The sequence below is a fragment of the Schistocerca nitens genome, chromosome 3 (genome assembly GCF_023898315.1).
Source record: "Schistocerca nitens isolate TAMUIC-IGC-003100 chromosome 3, iqSchNite1.1, whole genome shotgun sequence".
Taxonomy (NCBI): Eukaryota; Metazoa; Arthropoda; class Insecta; order Orthoptera; family Acrididae; genus Schistocerca; species Schistocerca nitens.
In genome coordinates this window covers 186629314-186643376 of record NC_064616.1, presented here as the reverse complement: position 1 = coordinate 186643376, position 14063 = coordinate 186629314, and the positions used below count along the sequence as shown (strand labels likewise).

The 14063-nt window shown below is 49.7% G+C and overlaps 1 protein-coding gene and 1 pseudogene across 1 annotated transcript in view; one reads left to right on the top strand and one right to left on the bottom strand.

Moving 5' to 3' along the window:
* The window catches only part of LOC126248129 (ITG-like peptide), a 76619-nt gene that overhangs the window by 54979 nt on the left and 7577 nt on the right, over positions 1 to 14063 (bottom strand). The gene's annotated exons all lie outside the window — the stretch shown is intronic.
* Positions 6104 to 6221, top strand: LOC126250292 (5S ribosomal RNA; annotated as a pseudogene).

The following is a 14063-nucleotide window of genomic DNA, read 5'->3' as shown; positions in this document are numbered from 1 at the left end:
CGATAGCTGCTAGCAGGGCCTCTTTCATGTCGTGGACGAGAGCCCCGGCAAACATACGGAGTGCACAGTGGCAGTCTTTCCTGCCCAGCATCCTACTTCCTGAGGGACTCCATTACCACCCTACGTTGGAGCTCTCAATGGTTAGCATAGCTGCCCTCTACACTTATCCAGACTCGGCAGGAAAATCGGCCGCTGGTCCAACAAAATAGACATCCCATGCCGGCTCAGAAGTGCACTACTGGCCATTAAAATTGCTACATCACGAAGATGACGTGCTACAGACGCGAAATTTAACCCACAGGAAGAAGATGCTGTGATATGCAAATGATTAGCTTTTCAGAGCATTCACACTAGGTTGGCGCCGGTGGCGACATCTACAACGTGCTGACATGAGGAAAGTTTCCAACCGATTTCTCATACATAAGCAGCAGTTGACCGGCGTTGCCTGGTGAAACGTTGTGATGCCTCGTGTAAGGAGGAGAAATGCGTACCATCACGTTTCCGACTTTGATAAATGTCGGATTGTAGCATATCGCCATTGCGGTTTATCGTATCGCGACATTGCTGCTCGCGTTGGTCGAGATCCAATGACTGTTAGCAGAATATGGAATCGGTGGGTTCTGGAGGGTAATACGGAACGCCGTGCTGGATCCCAACGGCCTCGTATCACTAGCAGTCGAGATGACAGGCATCTTATCCGCATGGCTGTAACGGATCGTGCAGCCACGTCTCGATTCCTGAGTCAACAGATGGGGATGTTTGCAAGACAACAACCATCTGCACGAACAGTTCGACGACGTTTGCAGCAGCATGCACTATCAGCTCGGAGTCTCTTGACGCTACATCACAGACAGGGCACCTGCGACGGTGTACTCAACGAGGAACCTGGGTGCACGAATGGCAAAACGTCATTTTCTCGGATGGATCCAGGTTCTGTTTACAGCATCATGATGGTCGCATCCGTGTTTGGCGACATAGCGGTGAACGCACATTGGAAGCGTGTATTCGTCATCGCCATACTGGCGTATCACCCGGCGTGATGGTATGGGTTGCCATTGGTTACACGTCTCGGTCACCTCTTGTTCGCACTGACGGCACTCTGAACAGTGGACATTACATTTCGGATGTGTTACGACCCGTGGCTCTACCCTTCATTCAGTCCTTGCGAAACCCTACATTTCAGCAGGATAATGCACGACCACATGTTGCAGGTCCTGTACGGGCCTTTCTGGATACAGAAAATGTTCGACTGATGCCCTGGCCAGCACATTCTCCAGCTCTCTCACCAACTGAAAACGTCTGGTCAGTGGTGGCCGAGCATCTGGCTCGTCACAATACGCCAGTCACTACTCTTGATAAACTGTGGTATCGTGTTGAAGGTGCATGGGCAGTGGTACCTGTACACGCCATCCAAGCTCTGTTTGACTCAATGCCCAGGCATATTAAGGTCGTTATTACGGCCAGAGGTGGTTGTTCTGGGTACTGCTTTCTCAGGATCTATGCACCCAAATTGCGTGAAAATGTAATCACATGTCAGTTCTAGTATAATATATTTGTCCAATGAATACCCGTTTAACATCTGCATTTCTTCTTGGTGTAGTAATTTTAATGGCCAGTAGTGTATTATAAACCCTGTGTAGCACGTTGTACCTGATGCTAAGGCATATTTAGTGAGCCGTGTGGCTTGTTCCTCCCCGCATTCTGCCCGGTGACACGTGGACCCACCACTGTCTGCCTCTCACTCTCGAGTCAAGACGATCCAGTCAGCTGTTGCTTATCAGGAGATGCGGGCACATCCTGATCACCAGAAGATTCCAACGACACCAAGGATGCCGGAAGTCTCGTCACCAGCGCCCTGTTCGCTGCAGCTTTGAGATGTAGCCAGAAGCCTGTCTTCTGTGGCCAACACAGCTTCCAGCTGTGTACAGTCAGCAACCAATTGTCCTTGTGCCTGTCATAGCAAGCACAGTCCCTATCCATTGTACTGTGTATAAAGCTGAATAAGATCTCAAAAATACTAAACACTGAGGAGTAACTGAGAAAGTACAAACGTACCCCCCCCCCCCCCCCCCTCCTGAGCTCGTGACCGTATGGGTTGGACCCTAGACGACTGGAAAACCGTCGCCTGGTCAGATGAGTCTCGATTTCAGTTGGTGGTGTGTGATGCAGATCCCACGAAACCAAGGAGCCAAGTTGTCAACTGTGCAAGCTGTTGGTGGCTCCACAATGGTATGCTGAGGTGAAATCATAACATTAACTGGAAATGGTTATGTCGGCTACTTGGAAACCACGAGATCATTTGTAGCCATTCATGGACTTCATGTACCCCAACAACTATGGAATTTTTATGGATGGCAGTGCTCCATGTTACCACGTCACAATAGTTCGTGATTGGTCTGGACAATTTAGTTAACGTCTGTGTGCTGTACCCGCATCGGGATGCGAGGGGTGGACGATGTAAACAAAAGATAAAAGTTCCTCGCGGGGAGAAGTTGAGTGACCAGGAGATCGTTCCGAATATAGCTGAGTTCGACGAAATAAGGTGCGATATGGTACAAAAACAGGGAGGCATGTTCCTGATATGCATCTTCATCGACTTGCGCACGTTAAGGATACTACTAGAAATATGTCCGTACTGTTGGATGCAGTGGATGGTATCACTGAGTTTCATTGTGGAGTGGGTGAGAAGTAGGAAATAATCTGCATAGGCCGTCCAGCCGACCACACGAAGGGAGACCCAGTAGTCGAGTTGTAATACCAGCAGTGAGGGACTGTTGTGCGATGGCATACAGTTGCATGCACATGGGGCATCCTTGACGCACAGAGCAGAGTGTAGAAATCGGTGTAACAAGTCTCCCGTTTCCGGCCGCGGTGGTCTAGCGGTTGTAGGCGCTCAGTCCGGAACCGCGCGACTGCTACGGTCGCAGGTTCGAATCCTGACTCGGGCATGGATGTGTGTGATGTCCTTAGGTTAGTTAGGTTTAAGTAGTTCTAAGTTCTAGGGGACTGATGACCACAGATGTTAAGTCCCATAGTGCTCAGAGCCATTTGAACCATTTGAAGTCTCCCGTTGACCTGGGCCATGGAGACAGCGGGAAGCATAACCGGCGAATGGCGTCCACAAAGAGTGGCGGGAACTCCATGCCAGTCGCGATCATCAGGAGGAATGGGTACCGAACGCGGCCAAAGCCACTTGTGAAACCAATGAAGACCAGCGCCGCACATAGCCGACTGACCGTGGCTATCGCGATGAGGTCATGCATTCCTCCAAAGCCGTTGAAGGGTAGCTCCACAACCACGTGAAGTCTCTTCTAGTGAAAGGACCATAGGTAAGATCGTGCGTATGTGTACTGCAAAGGCACAAAGGGGCGCACATAGATTTTATATTCTGTGTTCATTAATGTAAGGGGGCGGTATGCGGAGACCTTTAACTACCGATCGTTAAACACCGGTAAAAGAACACCAGTCAGATATTGTCCATCATATCCGCCACCTCATTCACGGTGATCGCAGACATCACTGGAGTCGACTCTGCAATGGTGAGCGTTCGTTCAGAAGCGGAGCGCTGCCATTGGATCGTCATCGTTAAATTGGTGATAGTGATCGACGAACGCAGAGGACACCGTCGCCTGCGTTGTCTGGCGAGTACCAACGGAGGTGGGTGAGGATGGAGACAAAGAGTGGACGTTGAGGACGATAGTCAAATGCAATGTGGACCGTGGGCGGCGATTCCTCATATAAAACGTTCTGTCATGGAGAACGCACCATGACGACGTACAGTTTATCGAGTTGGAGAGTGAGGAGGCAGGCTTTCGTGCGCTGCGAGTTCCTGTGGACATCAGATGTTGGGGAGAGCACGTAAAGCTCGCAAGGGACGGTGTCGTGAAAATTTATAGTGTCCCGATGCCACAGCGCTGCGATCTGACCACATACCTTTGTGATTGCAGGTTTTTCACACTTGAGCCATCAGTGCAACATGGGCGTGTACTGTGAGAGATGATTTTCACCAGACGCTCATGTACTGGCAATACGTTGTTCGCAGTGTGGGTTTACAAGTAGGGAAGTGTTAAGTTTCCAGAAACCTTTGATGCGCCAGACCGACTGAGAATGGCACAATGGTCATAAAACGTGAGGGACCATATTTCCGCTTGGAAGAGTTCGTTTCTATGGTGGGTAGAGACATAAATGCGTCGAGTCTGCTCGCAGAATGTGCTGTGTAATGGGTATAATCAGGCTTCTGGTCCTTCGGGTGGAAGATGCAGGTGAAATCGCTGGCCACAGCGAAGAGATCATAGTGTCCGGAAAACAGAGGTTCCTGCAGACGTCTATGAGTCATAGCCAGCTTCGATAAGAATTGCGACGTGACATCAGAGGCCTGGAGCATACCGCAGAAGAGCAGCAGTTTTGTTGTGGTGCTCGTCATGTTGATGCTCAATGTGGTGAACCAGTATGTCTGTTCTAGCAATGGTGGACGTGCGTCTACCATCACTGGGGACGGTGTGGAATGGGGACCGCAAGGAGAGCCCATCTCGCTAGCCGCCATGCGTCGAGTCTGATATTAATGAGCAACCTCATTGGAGGGATTAGACAATCTTGTGGAGGAGGTATTTCGTCCTCCAAGTCATCACCTTGCGTGCCTGTGACGAGGGATAGTCCAGTGTCCTTGTGAAAGTCGCGTTGTTGAGAGAGATTATGAGGCATCCGCAGGGAGTCACGTATGCCAACCTGCACACAGGTCGGTACTATGTTGTTGGCGGCCTGCCCTGATTGCGCATCGGACAAAACGTGTTGGTTATCGGTAGTGCCGTCCGCCGACATCTGCACGGAACCGTCGCCTGGGTTGGCGACGTCTCCATTGTCTTCGGTAAGAGTGTTTTGAGGACTCATGAGCCAGTAGCGATGACGTTTGTGCCGATGGGGGGAGCGTTGTTTGAGCACGTGATTCCCAGTGTCGGACGACGACAAGGAGGAGCGTCGACCTTGTTCTAAGGTCTCAGTCAGTACAATGAATCAAGGGGATGTTGGGGAGTCCATCGGGGTAGTCTGGATGGAGGCCATGCAGCCGTGTGGAGCGACTGCACCATCCGAAGGGTGGTGGGGTAACGGTGCATGCTGATAGGAGAGTCCATGCGACGGGCTAGTGGCACGGAGGCTTCTGACAATGGGAATTGCATGAGACGTCGTTGGACGTAGTCATACCGCATATGGCTCTTTTCCCGCAATTGAAACAGGTGCGGGGCTGACAGTGATATATTATAATGTCATGGCAGCCTTTGATGCTACGGTAGGAGGACATGTGAGTCTGCAGATCGATACGAATATGCCTGACAACATTTAAGACGGGGTAAGTTGGGAATTGTACCCGTATTCGGCGACACGTTCCACGACGTTGCCGTAGGGTCGGAGCGCCGTAATGATGGCGTCCTTTGGTAGTTCGAACGGCATTTCGATTATCTGTATCGTTGGTAGACCAAGACTGGCGTGGTCTACGGTAATGACAGAAAGGTAGTCCATGTTAGGCCTCCTGTGGCACCCTGTAGCACGCTGAGTCTTTAATCGTGTACTACTATGAACAGGAGGATGCCAATGGGATCCTGTGTGGTATTTTAACGTCGTCACGAACGTGTGACGGGCGTAGTCTGAACAAAAGGTGAAACGTAAAGTCGTTTTGCGATAGCTATGAGCTAGGTTGATCTATAAGGAAGACGGCATTTAGCAGTGGCCAAATAAACACAACACGCTCATTTGTCCCGCTATTGGATCTCTGGCGCGTGACTGTAGCACTGCCGACGGCAGACTGTGACCAGCCTATGGTCTTAACAAACCAGACGCCATGTAATGTTGGCATATCTCATGCCTTGATAGGCACAAAATCGGCGGAACGGCGGAGGTTTGGGTTAATGTCTGTCTTGACCAAACGACCATTGCACGTTTCTCTAAATGGCCTGGGTGCAGTACATTTCATTCATGTACTGTAATATGGAAGTACACTGATAACATTACGACAGCCGCCCATCGTGAGAGTGTGCTGGGAGCACGTGGCACGGTGCGGGTTGTATATAAGCGCAACATAGACGAATTAGGGACATTGTAGTGGAAATACGCTAACGGCCTTGCCGCAGTGGTAACACCGGTTCCCTTCAGATCACCGAAGTTAAGCGTTGTCGGGCTGGGCTAGCACTTGGATGGGTGACCGTCCGGTCTGCCGAGCGCTATTGGCAAGCGGGGTGCACTCAGCCCTTGTGAGGCAAACTGAGGAGCTACTTGGCTGAGAAGTAGCGGCTCCGATCATGAAAACTGAAAACAGCTGGGAGAGCGGTGTACTGAACACATGCCCCTCCGTACCCGCATCCAGTGACGCCCTTGGGCTGATAGGATGACACGGCGGCCGGTCGGTACCGCTGGGCCTTCCAAGGCCTGTTCGGATGGAGTAGTGCGAATACGGGCCGCAAATGGGGAAATCCAGCGAGCTAAGCTGTTTTGACAAAGGGCAGATTGGTATATCCTGCCGCCTTGGAACGAGCATCTCGCAAACAGTGAAGTCGGTCGGCTGTTCGCACACTACTGTCGTCAGCATGTACGGAAAGTTTTTGAAGGACAGTAAAACCCCACGCCCCATCATGGAACAGGGAAAACAGAGGCTTGCCCGCTCTGTAAAGTAGGATATGGGAGATCTATGGTAGATATGACGACAGAGTACAATGTTGGTGCTAGCGCAAGTGTTTCGGAGCACATCATCCATAGTAGAACCTGGGATTCCTCAATGAACGACATCTACTGTACCTATGTTGACCCACGGCACCGTTATTTGCGACTACAGTGGGCACGGGACCATCGAGATTTGAAAGCGAATCAGTGGAAACTTGACATGTGGTCGAATGAGTAACATTTCTCGTTACACCAGGTGGATGCTCTTGCCCAAATACTCTGTCATCCTGGCGAGTGGCTGCTCGAAACATGGACTGCGCCACGGACCCATGGTGGCGGGGTAGTATTATACTGTGGGGGACATTTACCTGGGGTTTCAGGGAATTTGTGGTACTAATTGAAGGCACTATGGCAGCTGTGGGCTACGTGAACATTGTTGCGAACCCCTGCTCCCCTTCATGCTTGATGTCTTCTCCGACGGGGATAGCATTTTCTAGTAGGAAAACAGACCGTGTTACAAGGCCAGAATTGTGTTACAGTGGTTTTAGGAGCATGATAGTGAACTCACGTAGATTTTTTGGACACTAAAATCGCCTGATCTGAGCTGACACTATCGGGCACCAGCTCCGTGCCCAGAAACTGCCAATCGGAAATTTATGGGAATTGCTTGATCTGTGTGTAGACATCTGGTCCCACATATCTACAGAAAGATACCATTTACTTTCCGAATCCATGTTAAGCAGAATTGCTGCTGTACTTTGTTCCAAAGGTGGGCTATTAAGCAGGTGGTCGCAATGATATGGCTCATCAGTATAAATGCAGTCTAGGCACATAGACCTAAGCGTGTGAAAGCCATTCGCTAGGGACTCTGCTCAGTGGATTGAGGTACTGACACAACACGACAAGGCAAACACCCATGTTCGGCATAATGAATATCCCAATATCCTTCTTTACGTTTTTGGAATAAGAAGCACAACAAAAATCAAATAAGGATAGAATTGAATGTATGATCCATGACGAGGTCGTTTGATACGGACCACACCTGAGAAGAGAAGGAAGTTGAACATGTCGTTTTGAATGGAATGTGATGCAGTTTGGGAAACCCATGGGAAACTCAAACCTGTATCATCGGATGCGGATTTGAACTGTGCTCTTAAACACTGTGCCACTTCGTCCAGTGCCAGGCTTGTCCTCATACTTCTGAGAATTAACTGATATCTACTGGCTACTACCACATGTATGATCAGAATCTGCCCATCCCATCCATTTTGATTGTAAAAATCCATTACTTATAATTTAAGTAGTATGTCTGTTATTCATTATTGCTGGTAGGCGAATGAACTAATCTAGATATTTACATATAAAAGCACTGAGGAAGACGCCTGCTGGACGAAATGAGAAATTCGATGTGCTGAAAAAGCGCTCTTGTGCAGCAGCAACTCTGAACTCACGTACTTAAATATTACTCAAGTTAATATTTTACTTTTTCTTCAATGGTAAAGACCTCGTCCTTTCCATAATAATACACCCTTAGGCATTAAAAACGACCAACCACAAAGGAACTATGCGAGTGGAACGGAAATCAGTAGATGTGACTCACATGTACAGAAGAATTATTACTATTTCAGAAAAAAAATGGATGATTTATTCAAGAGAAACAGTTTTACAAATCGAGCAAGTCAATAACGCGCTGGTACACTTTTGGCTCTTATGTAAGCAGTTATTCAGCTTGGTATTGGGTGACGGAGTTGCTGGATGTCCTCCTGAAGAATGTCGTGCCAAATTCCGTCCAATTGGCGCGTTACATCGCCAAAAAGACCGAGCTGATTGGAGGGCCTTGCCGAATTCCGTCCAATTGGGGCGTTACATCGCCAAAAAGACCGAACTGATTGGAGGGCCCTGACATCGAAACGTTCTCAATTGGGGACAGATCCGGCGACTTTGCTGGCCAAGCTGGACTCTGGAAAGCATACAGACAAGCAGTAGAAAATCTTGCTGCATGCTGGTGGGCATTGCCTTGGTAAAATGTAAACTCAGGATAGCTTGTCATGAAGGACGACAAAACGGGACGTAGAATATCGCCGACGTACCGCCGTGCTGTAAAGGTGCCGTGGATGACAATCAAAGGTGACAGTCAGGTTGGTGTTCCTCAATAGACTGGGGCGTCTCCAGATACGTCTTCGCTGGTCGGCGGGGCTCAGTCCGAAGCGGGACTCATCACTGAAAACAGTTCCACTCCAGTCAATGAGATCTCAGGCCGAATATTCCCGCGCCACGGACAACGTACTTGTTGGTGTACAGTGGTAGTTGGCTCAAGGGGCGCCATGAGCTCCCTTTCTGTGATCCACCAATTAATGGTCCTTGTGGTCACTGAACACCAGTTGTATGTTGGATCGATGATAATGATGAATTCGGGACTTTGAGTGCCCATCTGACAATTGCTCCGTCTTCACGTTCTGTCGTCTCTCTAGATCCAGCTCTTCCTTCCTGACGCTGTGTTCTGCCATTCCTGCCGACATCGTCTAATATAGGCATCGCTCCAATTCAAATGTCGAGCGTATCGCCGATTACTCCAACAGGCATCTTTGAGCGCTACTACATGCCCTCTCTCAAATGATGACACCTGCGGCTATCGCAATGAGGTCACGGCATTCACCCAAGGCAGTTTGAAGGGTAGCCCCACAACCACAGGTAGTCTGTTCTGATGAAGGGAACACAGGTAAGGCAGTGATTATGCGCGCCACTAAGAGGCACGTCTAGACTTTATGATCTCCATTCATAAGTTCAGAGGGCTGTATGCGATGGCTCAGGCACCAGTAAAAGAACGCCAGTGAGAAACTCGGCTGGAATCCAGAAGAACGGAGTAAAGAGTTCCCGAAGCATCTCCGTCCAGCAAGGGAGCGTTAAGGTGGTGAATGCCTGGTAGAACTCCACCGGCAGACAATCTGGTCCTGACGACTTGTCTTCGCCCCCTTGTCCATCGCGTCCGCCGCCTCGTCTGCTGTAACAGCAAACATCATTGGTGTCTACTCTGCAATGGCGAGGATCCATTCAGGAGTCAGGAACTGGCCCCGTCATCGGAACGTCGTCGTAAAAGTTGTGGTAGTGACCGGCAAAGGCAGACAACACCGCCGCCTGCGTTGTGTGGAGAGTACTATCGGAGGTGGTGAGGGTAGAGATGAAGAGTCGACGTCGACGACGATGGTCAGATGCAACGTTTACTGTGGACGGCGATTCCTAGTGTAGAAGGTTCTGTTGTCACGAACGCACGTCGACAATGTACAGTTTCTCACGCTGAAGAATGAGAATCCAGGCTTTAGCATGCTGGCGTTCCCCATGGATATCAGGTGACGGGAAGATCGCACTGAGCTCGCGAAGGATGGTGTTGCGAAGATTGGTGGTGTCCCAATGGCATGCTGCTGCTTTCTTGCCACATTGCACGAAGATCTTTGTGATTGCAGGTTTTTCACACTTAAGTCACCAGTGTAATGGTGACACCTACCATGGGAGACGGTTTTTGCATGAGGCCCATGTAGTGGCTATTCATTGTCGGCAATGCTGGTCTCCAAACAGGGAAGTGTTACGCTCTCAGGAACCTTTGCTGCACCAGGCCGACTGAGGTGTTACAATCGTTCTAAAACGCAGCAAGGGACCATTTTTCTACTTGGGAGACTTCATTTCCAACGTGGATGGAGACATAAAACGGTCGAGTCTGCTCGCAGAATGTGCTTTATAATGGGTATAATCAGGCGTGTCAGCATGGATCATGTCCCAAACGTCAGTGAGATGAAAGCCTTTGACCAAGATATGTAGCATCCGGCATGCTGAATAACCAGGTGTCGGGTCCTTTGAGTGGAAGACGCAACTGAAATTGCCGTCCTCAACGAAGCGATCATAGTATTTGGAAAACAGGGGAGCCACGTCGCCTGCTACGAACGTGGACCGCTGCCGACGACTCGTGGAGCCAGACACGGCATAGATATTGATGACACGCATGTAAAAAATGGCTACAGATATGCCTCGCCTGGACAGGAGGAGTATCATATCTGTGACCAGGATGCATACGCATATCTAAAAGGCTACGCCGCACCCCGCCCACAGACCTATATGAGTCTTAGCTGTAAACTGGTGGTAGCGGGGCAACACCAACTTCCTGAAGAAGGGCGACGTCGACGCCAGGAGCACGAAGCACATCGCAGAAGAGCTGCAGCTTTGTTGCTGCGTGAGTCACGTTGATTTTCGATGTCGCGAATCGGTACGCCTGTGGTAGCAGTGGTGGACTCGCGTCTACCGCCGTTGGGGGTGATGTAGAATAGGGTCCCTAAGGAGGGCCCGTCCCACTGGCCGCCATGCGTCGTTTCCGATATTAACGAGCAACCTCATTGGAGGCGTAGACAGTCCTGTGGAGGAGGCATTTCGTCCTCCATATCGTCATCCCATGCGACGCCCCTGTACTGAGGGTCAGTCCAATGCCCATGTGAACATCGTCTTGGTGAGAGAGATCATAAGGTGTCCACAGGAAGACAGGTGCTGTTCTTGTCGGCCTGAGCTGGTTGCACATCCGACAAAACGTGTTGGTCATCGCTAGTGCCGTGCGGCGAGATCGGCGTTGGACCGTCGGCTGGTTGGGCGGCGTCCACATTGACTCAGATAAGTATGTCTTGAGGATTCGTGAGCCAGCAGCGACGACGTTTGCTCCGACAGGGAGAGCGTTGTTTGAGCACGTGTTCTTCACTGTCAGGGCGTGGGAACGTGGACCTATTCGAAGATCTCAGTCGGTGAAGTGGGTGGTTTAGAGAGGTACTCGTCTCTGTGGCGTCCGTCGCTGGAGCTCGGGTGGTGACCATGTTGTCGGGTGGAACGACTGCACCGTCCGAAGGGTGGTGGGATGGCTGGACGTACCGATCATTGCTGTAGCACCGGGATCGGTCACTTGAAGTTAATTCAAGTATATTCTCAAAAGCGTGAAATGACTTAATGTTCTGCAGCAATCAGATATTGCGCTGTTGGAAAAAATTGGGGTAGCTCTCGATGGGTTCTGCAGTTATCCTCGTCCGGCCATCCAGATTTAATGTTTTCTGTAGTTTTCTAAAACTACTTCTGCTGAATTCCTAGTCGTTTCCTCCGGAAAGTCCATGATCAATTTCTTGCACTATTCTCGTTGATTCCGACGTTTTTTCCGAAATTATTTATTACTAATGCTGCAAGGTGTAGCGCTCTTTGAACATACCGAAAATGAGATAGGTATCATCATGCCATTAAGAACCTGTGAATTCGAACATAAGACAATGATGCTTCCCTGCTGAGATGACAAACGCTGCAAAAGGTTGAATTCTGTGATGCGTAGTAGCCTCAAGATGTATCTACCTGTTAATTGTATGTGATATACTTACCGTTGTTGCTAAAAGGCTCCTGAAATTTGAACGCTGTGGCCTGTTTGAAAAACATCCTGGTAGACACCAGAAATTATTTAAGTACCTAAATTAGGACATACTGATTGGCAACGTATTGGCTTCGACGGCATTGTATTGAATCACTGGAAATTTAGAGGCAGAGCTCTTTTCCATGTACACTGCGCAACAACAATTAAGGGTCATTTCCTGGCAGATTAAAACTGTGTGCCGGACCGAGACTCGATCTCGGGACCTTTGCGTTTCTCGGGCAAGTGCTCTACCGACTGAGCTACCCAAGCACGACTCACGCCCCGTCCTCACAGCTTTACTTCTGCCAGTACCTCGTCTCCTACCTTCCAAACTTTACAGAAGCTCTCCTGGTTCGCAGGAAAGCTTCTGTGAAGTTTGGAAGGTAGGAGACGAGGTACTGGCGGAATTAAAGCTGTGAGGAGGGGGCGTGAGTCGTGCTTGGGTAGCTCAGTCAGTAGAGCACTTGCCCGCGAAAGGCAAAGATCCTGAGTTCGAGTCTCGGTCCGGCACACAGTTTTAATCTGCCCGGAAGTTTCATATTAGAGCTCACTCCGCTGCAGAGTGAAAATTTCATTCTAAACTAAGGATCACTTTTTCGAAGCCCCGTAACTGTTTCAAATTGTGACGCATAAGTTTGAAACTTCGCTCAAAGTTGCCTCCACTTTCCTCTGCGACGGTGCAGAAGTGTGGCGCCCTGCGACTTCACCATCAGGCCCGGTGACGTTTCAAACACTAAGTTGTCGACACATGCGAAAAAAATAGCCACTGCTCCGAAGTTCATGTGAGCTGTAAGTTGGGTTAATCATTTCATACTGGCACCAAATTTTATCAAAATTCTGCCCAACGTGAACGTGTCACATGATGAAAAGGTCGCCACAGCCCCTCTTACCACATTTCACCCCTCCTTTTGACGTCTCTCCGATGGCGGGCAGAACCGCGACACCCAGCGCTAGTAAGCACACGGTTTTTATATGGGTGTCCGAGGAAAACATTTCAGAAATGCTGCCGCTCAGAATCGACGAGAAGGCCTCAAGAGGTGTCATAAGGGGCGTTAATGAAACCACTTTTTTCTCTGGGTGTTTGTCCCGGCATATTACAAGGCTAAAAGAGACCGATCGCAGTGGGATGAGGAGCAGGAAGCTATTCTTGACAACCTTTTACACTGCTGACATCCTCGGACGTTTCAACTCGTCTCTAAGGGCAGTGTTAGGCTGCATCCCTATTGAACGTGGTTCCGACCCCTTTGAAGTGAAGAGCGATCGCAAGTTTTGCTCCCGTGTACAAGGCAGAACGACTAGGGACCGTTCAGAATCATTCGACGAAATTGGAGCTTGATCCGAAGCAGCAAAGGGTACTTACACTTTTTCCACGCTGCTGTTTTCCATCCTCCTGGCGCGCGCTCACACGAGAGTGCAACATTAATATGTGCGTGAATAGATCGGCGAAGGATCCTTCCATTATCCCACTGTTCAGCAACACCATCGGTGTCACTCACACACCTTTTTTGAGCACCTTAGTAATGTACCTTTAGAAAGTTCGACATCGATTCAGCCTGATGCCTGCTCTAGTGCCTGAAGGCTAGGCAAACCCTTCTACACCCTTTGGGTGGGGTTTGCATACTTTCAGACGTTAGAGCAGCCACCAGGCTGAATTGGTGTCAAAGGTTATGACAGGTACGTATGTAACAGGCTCAAAAATGTTGTGTGAGTGGCGCCGAAAATGGTGTCAAACTTAGGGGTCTTATAGGGACCATTGCCATTTTATTCACGCACATGTTAATGTTGCACTCCCGCGTGATCACGCCGTGAGTGGATGGAAAACAGCAGGGCTGGAAGGTGTCAGTACCCTTACTGCTTCGGTTCACGTTCAGATTTCGTCAAATTATTTTGAACGGTCCGTAGTGGTTCCAGTATGTACGCGAGAGCAATAATTGCGCTTCGCTGCACTCCAAAGGGGTGCGAACACAGTCATTGTGGATGTAGCCCCACACTG